This window comes from Pseudorasbora parva, chromosome 3, assembly GCF_024679245.1.
Source record: "Pseudorasbora parva isolate DD20220531a chromosome 3, ASM2467924v1, whole genome shotgun sequence".
Classification (NCBI taxonomy): domain Eukaryota; kingdom Metazoa; phylum Chordata; class Actinopteri; order Cypriniformes; family Gobionidae; genus Pseudorasbora; species Pseudorasbora parva.
The window spans coordinates 62,250,342-62,260,353 of record NC_090174.1 but is presented as its reverse complement, the minus strand read 5'-3'; the positions used below and the strand labels follow the sequence as shown (position 1 = coordinate 62,260,353).

Below are 10,012 nucleotides of genomic sequence, written 5' to 3'. Positions count from 1 at the left end.
GGATCAAATTCAAAGCCCTGATTCTAGCTTATGGATCTCCCACAAGCTCAGCACCGCATACTTCGACTCACTCCTACGAGTCTACACCCCCACCAGAAGCCTTCCTTCCGCTAATGAGCGAAGGCTTGTGGTACCATCACAGAGAGGCATGAAATCCCTCTCTAGAACTTTTTCTTTCATTGTTGCTGGTTGGTGGAACGATCTTCCGTCCTCCATACGCACAACAGAATCACTCACCTCATTCAAAAGACAGGTAAAAACTCTCTTCCATGTCTGCTAAATGCATAAATGTAAATGTAAAATGTAAATGTCTACTGGTTGAGCTACAGCTTTCCTGTAGCTCAACCAGTAGAGCATGGTGCTAGCAACGCCAAGGTCATGGGTTCGATTCCCAGGGAAAGCAAGACCTGACAAAAATGTTAAAATGTGTATCTTGAATGCAGTGTAAGTCGCTTTGGATAAAAGCGTCTGCCAAATGCATAAATGTAAAAAAATGTAATGTAAAATGTGCTGTTCTATATTGAACTCTTTCATTATACTTTAATATTGTTACTGGTCTAGCCTGTGCATGCATAAGGTAACGTTGATTTTTTTATATTCCTTTAATAATTATATTCCTTTAATAATAATAAAAGTTCACACTTACATAACACAACTAGAGTAAAGCAAATTAATTAGGTTAATTGTCTGAATGTGCTCCTCCCGATAAATATAATAAAACATAATTTAAAGTAGTCTTATATGCATGAGTTAGATCAATGTTTTTTGTTAACACTGAAAACATCATGATCATGTGTAATAAACCATAATTCATCATGATGTATCACTTAAGTTAATGTTTTAATTAAGATGTTGTTCATCCATGAAGTCATGAATGAAAGAGTTTCAATTCCTGTTAGTTCCTGATGATTCATGAGATATTAATGCATGTAGTAATGCATGTAAGTCAAGTAAGTCATGCATGAATTAATGCAAGAATTCATGATAATTAATGTACCCTTGCCGTAAAGTGTTCCCAAATTTAGCTTTTTTTTGTACTTTTTTTTTTTTCATTGGTTAGGGGTTATTTTTCATGATGTTACAAAATCATTACCATCAAACCAAAAGAAGAGAAAAGTTGGAGTCTTTAGAGAGAGAGAGAGAGAGAGAGAGAGAGAGAGAGAGAGAGAGAGAGAGAGAGAGAGAGAGAGTGTGTGTGTGTGTGTGTGTGTGTGTGTGTGTGTGTGTGTGTGTGTGTGTGTGTGAACCTTTTGCATTGTGGATGTTTGATGCATTGTTGGAAGTGTGTCACTTAATTTCTGTATGCGTGTTCTGTGTTGTTTCTGTTTTTGAGGATGAATTTTGTCCATTTTCTACCCCTGAGTGTGACTTTTTTTGTCACACAAACATAAAAACAGATATCAATCCAATTAATTTTTTTATTTGTATGTCTAGAAAGTGTTGACAATGGTACAAAGGCTAATGCCATTTGGACAAAGATAAAAAAAAAAATAATTTGAGCAAATGTCCTTTGGGGTCAGAAAAGACCCTGAGGTCCGGAGAACGGTTAAGAAACACAACTTTGGGCACGCTCTCTCCTCGCTCAGGTAATGCTAAGCTACGCTGAGATGAGGATGTCTGGTGGCTCACGGAGTCAAAGGTAATTCAATTTCAATATATTAACTGACGTTCATGTCAAAAATTGTTCTTAGGAGTGTCTTAACTTGATTTACAATGTGGGATTACACCGATGTGCTTTTTTTGTCAAAATTCATATTGGTTGTATGTTCACGTGGCTTATGTCCTGTCCAAACAGATGATGTAGTTTTTGAGAAGCCATACAATATATGCTTTCTAATATTAATTCTTCTTTTTAAACTGTTATGTGAAGTTTTATGAGTTTTACATAAAGGCAGTTAATGCTAAGCTACGCTGAGATGAGGATGTCTGGTGGCTCACGGAGCCAAAGATTATGTTTTTGAGAAGCCACACAATACATGCTTTCTAATATTAATTATTTGTTCGTCTAGTTCTTCCACTTGTCCAGAAAATAAAAAACCAGCCAGAAACTAGTCAAATAAGTTTGGTGTCCATTTCATTCACACCCAGAACGCAGAGTCGACATCCCATCACTTGAGACTGGATACCTTACACCTAACCCTACACATTAAACTTACCGACACCACCACGCCTGTCCCTAACTTTACCCGTATCCCACCTCAATATCAGCAAAAGTTTTTTGCAATACAATTACAATATGAATACAATAAGTACATTTGTACTTATTTTTTTTATGTAGGTACATAGTAGTTAAGGCCATCTAATATAAAGTGGGACCCTGTTTGTAAATGACATCTTAATTTCAGGCACTCTTATTAGTTGCATAATTATAATATGAAACACACAAACACACGCACACGCACACGCACACACACACTGCCCCTACCCCTAAACCTACCCATCACGAAAAACATTCTGCATTTTTACTTTCTGAAAAAAACTCATCCTGTATGATTTATAAGCCTTTTGAACAGTGGGGGCCGCTGGCTAGTAGGAAATATAGGAAATCTCAGGTTTTACTTTTGTTATGGGGACATTTGGTCCCCACAATGTAATATAAACAAGGGCACACACACACACATACACATATTTCTGATTGTTATGGGAGCCTCGTGCCTAAGGCAGGGGTGGATTTTTGGTGGCGGTCTGCTGTGACTGCTGTTTGTGTGTGTGTGTGTGTGTGTGTGTGTGTGTGTGTGTGTGTGTGTGTGTGTGTGTGTGTGTGTGTGTGTGTGTGTGTGTGTGGTTGTTCACAGGTACATGGGAATGGTAATGTGCATTACCAAATAATAAATAATAATTTGTTACATTTATATAGCGCTTTTCTAGGCACTCAAAACGCTTTACATATAGAAGGGGGCATCTCCTCAACCACCACCAATACCAGCTTATGGTGGAGAGAAAACGGAGTGATCAAGCCATATATGGGGATGATTAGGTGGCCATGATGGACAGCGGCCAATGGAAAATTTGGCCAGGGCACCGGGGTTACACCTCCACTCATTTTCCGAAGGGCATCTTGGGATTTTTAACGACCACAGAGTCGGCACCTCAGTTTAACTACTCACCTGAAGGAAAGTGCTCTTTGACAGTATAGTGTCCCCATCACTATACTGGGGTGTTAGGACCCACACAGACCACAGGGTGCGCACCATACCTGTCAGCTTTTGGATTTGAAAATAAGGGAAATTTTTCGCTGCCCACCGCAAGCAGTCCCACCACCCCAACCAAGCTCCAGTATCCCTTACATTTTAAGACAGGTGTTATAGCCCTAATAAAAACACAAACGGGTATATGAAGAGCCTTTATTTAAAGGCTTATTTGCATATTTTCTCTTCATTTAACACATTGCTTGTCTTTACATTTTATTTTCATTCCACAGATTCTTTTCATTTCATATTGCTTTTCATTTACAGTTTTTCTTTTCATTTCACGTAACTTTTTTTTACTCTTTTAGTGAGTTATTGTACAAATTTGTTGAAGACTTTGCATTCTTTAAGACTTTGTTTTGGAAGGAGTGTATTTTGGGCTGGGCCAGAGTGGTTAATTTTACATGAGAGTAGAGCGCAAACAGTTCTGTTGTCTAATGTCATCCTATTCTCTGTAACAATCTTTCGTACCATGCTAAATACCCTTTCTGAATTTGCATTGCTATGGGGAATGCACAGTAAAGCCTTCATAAGTTTTGGCAGCTAACTGAACCTCATGTCCTTTCCTACCATGCCCCAGAATTTGTTGATTCTGTCTTCTTGTGGGAGTTCCTTACTATCTGTCACCTGAAGGCCTCTCTCATCTTATCCTCTTTTAGCCTCAGCTGAGGGAACAGGGCCCCTAGCCTTTCCACTGTAAAGTAAAACAAGTGTTTGACTTGTATCAAGTATCAAGTTTACTGAACCATTTATTTACTTGGTTATAAATGGGGAACTGTCCCCAGAGGATGTTGTTATGATGCAATATAAAGACCTTTAAACAAATAAAATAGCCTTGTCTTGGCTAACATCAATAAGCTTTATGCACAGCTGCACTACTTCCTGAACTTATGCCAGCTCCTTTATTTCCTGTCTTACATTATTGGACAAACTGATTAATCCAGGTGTGTCTGACCATGGCTAGGGTGGTTGCTAGGGTAAGTAGTGGAGCTGGGCATAAAGCCTATTGAAAACTGTTTCTATTATCTACCTGTCCCCCGGAGTTATGTTAAGATGAGCTGCTGGGTCCAGCACTTTCAGGTCCCTCAGGAGTGGATGGTCAAGGAAAAGGAGGAGAACATCGTCTTAAGAACTGCCTCGTAGAAGTTTCTCACAGTTCTACAACAGCAACAGAGTGGGAAAAAATGCATTAGTGGTAATAGTTTTAGGCACACTACAGCCTATACTTTCATACTGTCAAAAGATGATATCATAATATTACTACTGAGTATTATACTCACTGGAAGATTTTCTTCTCGGCTGACACAGGGAACTCAGCGCTTCTCATGAATGTCTTTGTGTCTGCTCAAATAAAAAGATCTTCATTAGCCAACTGATTTCCATCTCCATACTACACCTCCCTGAGAGGTACACCCATGATTGCCCTGACTGGTATGAGGTAGTCTTCATCAGCCTTCATCAGTCTCCTCTTCAAGTTTGGGAAGTTGTACTCCCTCTGACTGCAGATAATATCAATGGTCAAAACAAAATAACCGTGAAATAAGAATACTACAATGAGCACAAACATTTAATTATATACCATTATTCATGCATTCAATCAATATCATTGACACCCACCTGGAAGGCAATGTTCAATTCAGATTAAGGCTTAAGGGCAGCACTCAGGAACAAGAAGTATCTTCATGATTGGATGTCTTGCCAATATATCTTGCCAATTGGGGGGGGGGGGGGGTCATCCCTTCAGACCCATTTGAGTAAATCTTGCATACAGAAACAGACAAGCTTCTTTTTTCCACTATTTTCTGGAATTTACTGGAAACAGCCCACACTGCCTGCAGGTTCCTAGAGCACACAGGGCCTGAGTTACACACTTTCAAAAATTAATTTATAAAAAAAAGTACTACTTTTTTTTTGGGGGGGGGGGTTATTACAGCTTAGACAACATATACTTACATGTTTATCACTTTTAGCAGTGTTTTATATAACTTCAAATGGTTTCCTGTAAAATGACACCAACATTTTGAACTAAGACCACTGTATGTGTGTATGGGAAGCTTTTCAATTTGGGTAGGCCAAATCCAGGCGGAAATCGCAAAAATTGGCCCTGAAGTTTAAGAGGTTAACAGACTCGGCCATCTGGTGATGCAGTACCTGAGGAACTTCAGGTGGTCTGAATCAGTGAAGTCTACAAACTCTTTGTAGACTTCGCATCTTTTTGCACTGAGAGATAGAAAATTACTCTGTTAGTGGTGGAATTGTGAGTGAGTGAGTGAGTGAGTGAGTGAGTGAGTGAGTGAAAAGAATATGAACTGCAGGGCTACAAGGCTACCTTGTTCATGAGTTAGCCACATGCAATGTTGTTACATTGTAACACACACAACATTAGGCGAGAGAAATAGCAGGCCTTTATGTATGCATTTACCTTTTATCAAAGTGGGTGTATATCCCCACCAGTATGTCTTCCACTGGTACCTGGGCTGCTCTGATGCCAGTGGCCAGCTGTACCAGGTGTTAGATGCAGCCAAGGTCCTGGACGTGGGGCTGGCTAGTCTTCAGTCTACTGATTTATGGCGGCCTTTCATAACACTCGCATAATCAGAGTTAAAGGCAAACAAGTTATCCCATGGGATGCCTCTTTTTCTATTGAAAACATGCCACAAAACGTCTCAGACTAAATGCAAGGTTGTAATTAAATGCAAACTACTAAACATGTCAACAACACAGTGCAGTTCCCCTTGCCTTAATGCAGGGCTATTCAAATCTTACCCTGGAGGGCCAATGCGGTGCAGAGTTTAGCTCCAACGCTAATCAAACACACCTGAACATGCTAATCAATGTCTTCAGGATCATTAGAAAATCACAGGTAGGTGTGTTTGATCAGGGTTGGAGCGAAACTCTGCACCGCATTGGCCCTCCAGGGTAAGATTTGAATAGCCCTACCTTAATACTTCACTAAGCTTTTCAAACAGATTTTCAGCATTTCCTATATTGCATATAGGCATCTCCAGGAATCTTATAGCGACCTGCAGAGTGGCCTCATCGTAGAGTCTAGTCAGGATGACAAATTCTTTGTCTGTTTTTCAGGTTGTTCGATCCGTCGCACATCAGTGAAGAGGGCTGAGATCGGCATGTTTTGTCCATCTCGTCCACTAGTTCTGCTGCTATGGCACCTGTTGAGTGTCCAGTAATGTGCTAGTAAGTTAGCATACAACATCCATGCCATGGGTTATTAATGCTCAAATGTTAGAATATTTAAAAACATTTCAAACCCATTTTAATAATAATAAAAAAAAATCACCAGTAAGAAAGATAGGTAGTAGCTATATAGCTGGCTAACTTACCTTTGATGATTTGAATAGCCTTAGTTTTTCCTGTTGAGCATTTTCGTACAATAATCCGGGAACATGTCAGCTACACACTTGTTGAAGTTGTCGTGGCAGGAGAAAGGAATGTTGTTTTTGGCACACAGCACTGCCTTTCTATGTTTACCTCTGCATGTGTGACCTGGTCTGCCTTGGTGGCATTTCTCGTCACGAATGCTGACATCGCCTGGGCATGTTTTTATGCCTCTAGCCTGCACTTGTGCTTGGCAGATTTCTCGTGCTGACAGACATCATTCCTTCTCCCGTGTGAGATGCTGAAGTTTAGGGATGGGTATCGAAACCTGGTATTAAACTGGCCCCAGGGGTGAATATTGCAAGACTGTTGTATCGATAAGCTCGAACGATATCGAATATATATATATATTCAAAAGTACTGTCGGTAGTTTTGAAAATACCGCAAAACGACAGCTGAGGACAGAACTAAACATTCAAGCATAGCCTGGCTACACTTTAGATCTGTGATAGTCTGATTTTATTTTATATTTTGGCTTCCAAAGATTTTAATAATAACATTTATGTCTAGCGCAACTTAATTCCCTTTGCAGCAGTAGCCTGCGCTGTCATTTCTCCCTATAACTCAAACATAATGACAGAATCAGCACGATCAGTAATTGTTGTAAAATATAGGCTAGCTACTGTTGGTAAATTGTGGGACGTGTTTAATAATAAAAAGAGCGATTAAAAGCACAAAAATGTGCGCAAGAGATTGTTCCCAAGTTGGCGCGTGCTCCGAAACAGCCCCCGACGAGACGAGCAAATTACACTTTTGGATTCACAATCGGGTCCAAACGATCAAATGTACACAAACATCTATGTGTTACGGGGTACAGACACTACGGAGACAAGATGTTAGTGAGTGAGGTTTATTGAGCAACCAGTAGGTTGACAACTTGACGGAATGTTGACAGGATGGTGAATGTCTTCGGTTTGAGTTCTCAGGGTGCACTTCAGGAATCGTAGGAGAGGCTCAGGAGAGGAACGATAGAGAACACAGAACACACACACGCTGGACACAGGAGATTGTTGGAGACTTGGGAGATGACATTGGAGACAGGTAAGTATCTTCGAGGGAGTCCTTAAGGTAAGCATAAGAGGTTAGTACCTTATTGCAAACGAGACCGGACAGTGGCTGGTTGTGTGTGTGCCTTTTGTGCTGCTGGTGATTGGAGTGATGATGGGCTGCAGGTGTGCGTGATTAGAACTCAGGTGATTGTGATCACCGTGTGACTGTGACGTGGGAAGCCTGGCGTGTCTGTGACAATTCTCAATTGATTTTACATTTCTTCAAACTCACACCACTGCTTTCAAAATAGTTAGTTTTTCTTGATTGAATTAACAAAAACTGGTTCCTGTAGCCAGTGGTGTAACTTTGTTTTTAAAAAAGTGGGTTGGAAAGGTGTGTGTTTGGGGGGTTAGCATTGCTAATACAATGTTATATCAGATGAAAAATATGTACAATAACAATTGCAGAAAAATAGTATTAAGATTTCCAGAAATCAATTAAATAGTTAAAGGGATCCACTGGTGTTGAGACTTGTATGGCTTAATATAACTTAAAAGATGTCTCTTACTGAAATATGTAGTAGAAAACCCATGAAAGATCTACGTTATTTAAAAAATCGATTTTATATTTGGACCATGGGCGACGCAATCTTGTTTGCGTTCTAGGTTGATGACGTAGATTGGTTGAACTCCTCAATCAGCTGGCGTTACCCGTAGCTATTTTTACCACAACGCAACTCGAAAATTGTTTCAGAGTTAAACAAAACCAATGAATTGCTTTGTAATTTTACTTAAAACACACTCAAACATACATGTGCACACAAACTCACCTACACAAGTCACAAACAGATCGGCGGGCGTGCACACACACCTGACAGACTGCGCTGTCTCAATCGAGATGTTGGGCTGCTCAGTCTCCACGACAGGGGCTGAATCTGAAATCGACCCCCTATACCCTGAAATAGGGCATTATTTGAAGGGACGGCCATTTGTAGTGTTGTCCGACACCATAGTGGACATGTTCGAGTGCAGTCATTCAGTCTCACGTTGCACCGCAATAACGAGTGTACAGCCGATTTACAAACAGCTTTCCGACGTCACGCACTCGTCTTCATTCACTCCTTCACGTTGTATTAGTGAACAAAAGTAGGGAATGTTATTTTTGTCTTAAAAATTAAAGTTTAAAGATTGAGGTTAATTCACTGAGCTTGTGCTCAAACTTTAATAAACAAACCAATCCCATGCATCATCACCAAAACATCCTGCCTCTCTTCCTCACGTTACCCTATCCCATGGTCCTACCTAGATATTTCCCTCTGCTGGTTACATTAGGCATTACAGTTAATCTACTGCAAATCAACAGTCTATCTATGATATCAACACAGGGAATAGTGATTGAGGGTTATGTATGCGCGCATGCAGTGAGTGTGTGTGTGTGTGTTTGCGCCGATCTGTTGGGGTGTGTGTAAGTCTGTGAGAGAGAGAGTTTGTGTGCACATGTATGTTTGAGTGTGTTTTAAAGGGTTACTTCAGCGATTAGCATATGGCTTTGTATCAGTAGAAACCCTGGAGAATATTCAAATTATTGTGCTTTCCCCCCTCATATCTCCCTGAGACAAGAGATTTATGCATTTTATTTCTGGAAAAATTCCTCCTATGATGCAAAATGACGATTTTTGCATCATAGGAGGAATGTTTGCCCAGAGGCTAAAGACTACAGCCAGCAGAGGGAGCTATTTCTGTGGTGGTGGTGTTGGGAATGGCCTCACAGGGTAGCGAAGCATTCTGGGAATTGTAGTATTTCATCCCCATGGGACAAAAATACATTTTCTGTCTTTTCTCAGTCTAGAAGACACCAAATTCAAAAATAATTTCACATTTCTACTGCATTGATGACCCAGTTTAAATACAGATTCATCTTCCCAGCGCTGAAGTACCCCTTTAAGTATAATTACAAAGCAATTCATTGGTTTTGTTTAACTCTGAAACAATTTTCGAGTTGCGTTGTGGTAAAAATAGCTACGGGTAACGCCAGCTGATTGAGGAGTGCAACCAATCTACGTCATCAACCTAGAATGCAAACAAGATGGCGTCGCCCATGGTCCAAATATAAAATCAATTTTTTAAATAACGTAGATCTTTCATGGGTTTTCTACTACATATTTCAGTAAGAGACATCATTTATGTTATATTAAGCCATATAAGTCTCAACACCAGGGGATCCCTTTAATTTATTGATGTAGATCTCATGTGTAATTCTTGCACCTTAACACAATATAGCGTTAGAGCCAAGATTTTTCACGTGAATAAAGGCATAGATCTGCAAACTTTGCTTGTAATCCCTTATGGTCTAGTGGTCTAATGGTCCTTGGTTTAGCTTGTTACAAGTTCTCATTTCTAATCTACCCTCATATTTTTTAATCAAATATCATCTGTGGT

The 10,012-nt window shown here is 40.0% G+C and overlaps 1 long non-coding RNA gene and 1 other non-coding gene across 2 annotated transcripts; one reads left to right on the top strand and one right to left on the bottom strand.

The window, feature by feature from the left end:
- Window positions 1-328: 328 nt before the first annotated feature.
- Window positions 329-403, top strand: trnaa-agc (transfer RNA alanine (anticodon AGC)). The gene has a single exon. It is a non-coding gene; the product is annotated as a tRNA-Ala (tRNA).
- Window positions 404-3,359: 2,956 nt separating this feature from the next.
- Window positions 3,360-4,920, bottom strand: LOC137071597 (uncharacterized). The gene is made up of 4 exons (XR_010904456.1): window positions 4,806-4,920; window positions 4,469-4,687; window positions 4,219-4,346; window positions 3,360-3,882 (listed from the first exon to the last, which is right to left on the bottom strand). It is a non-coding gene; the product is annotated as an uncharacterized lncRNA (long non-coding RNA).
- Between the last annotated feature and the right edge of the window lie 5,092 nt (window positions 4,921-10,012).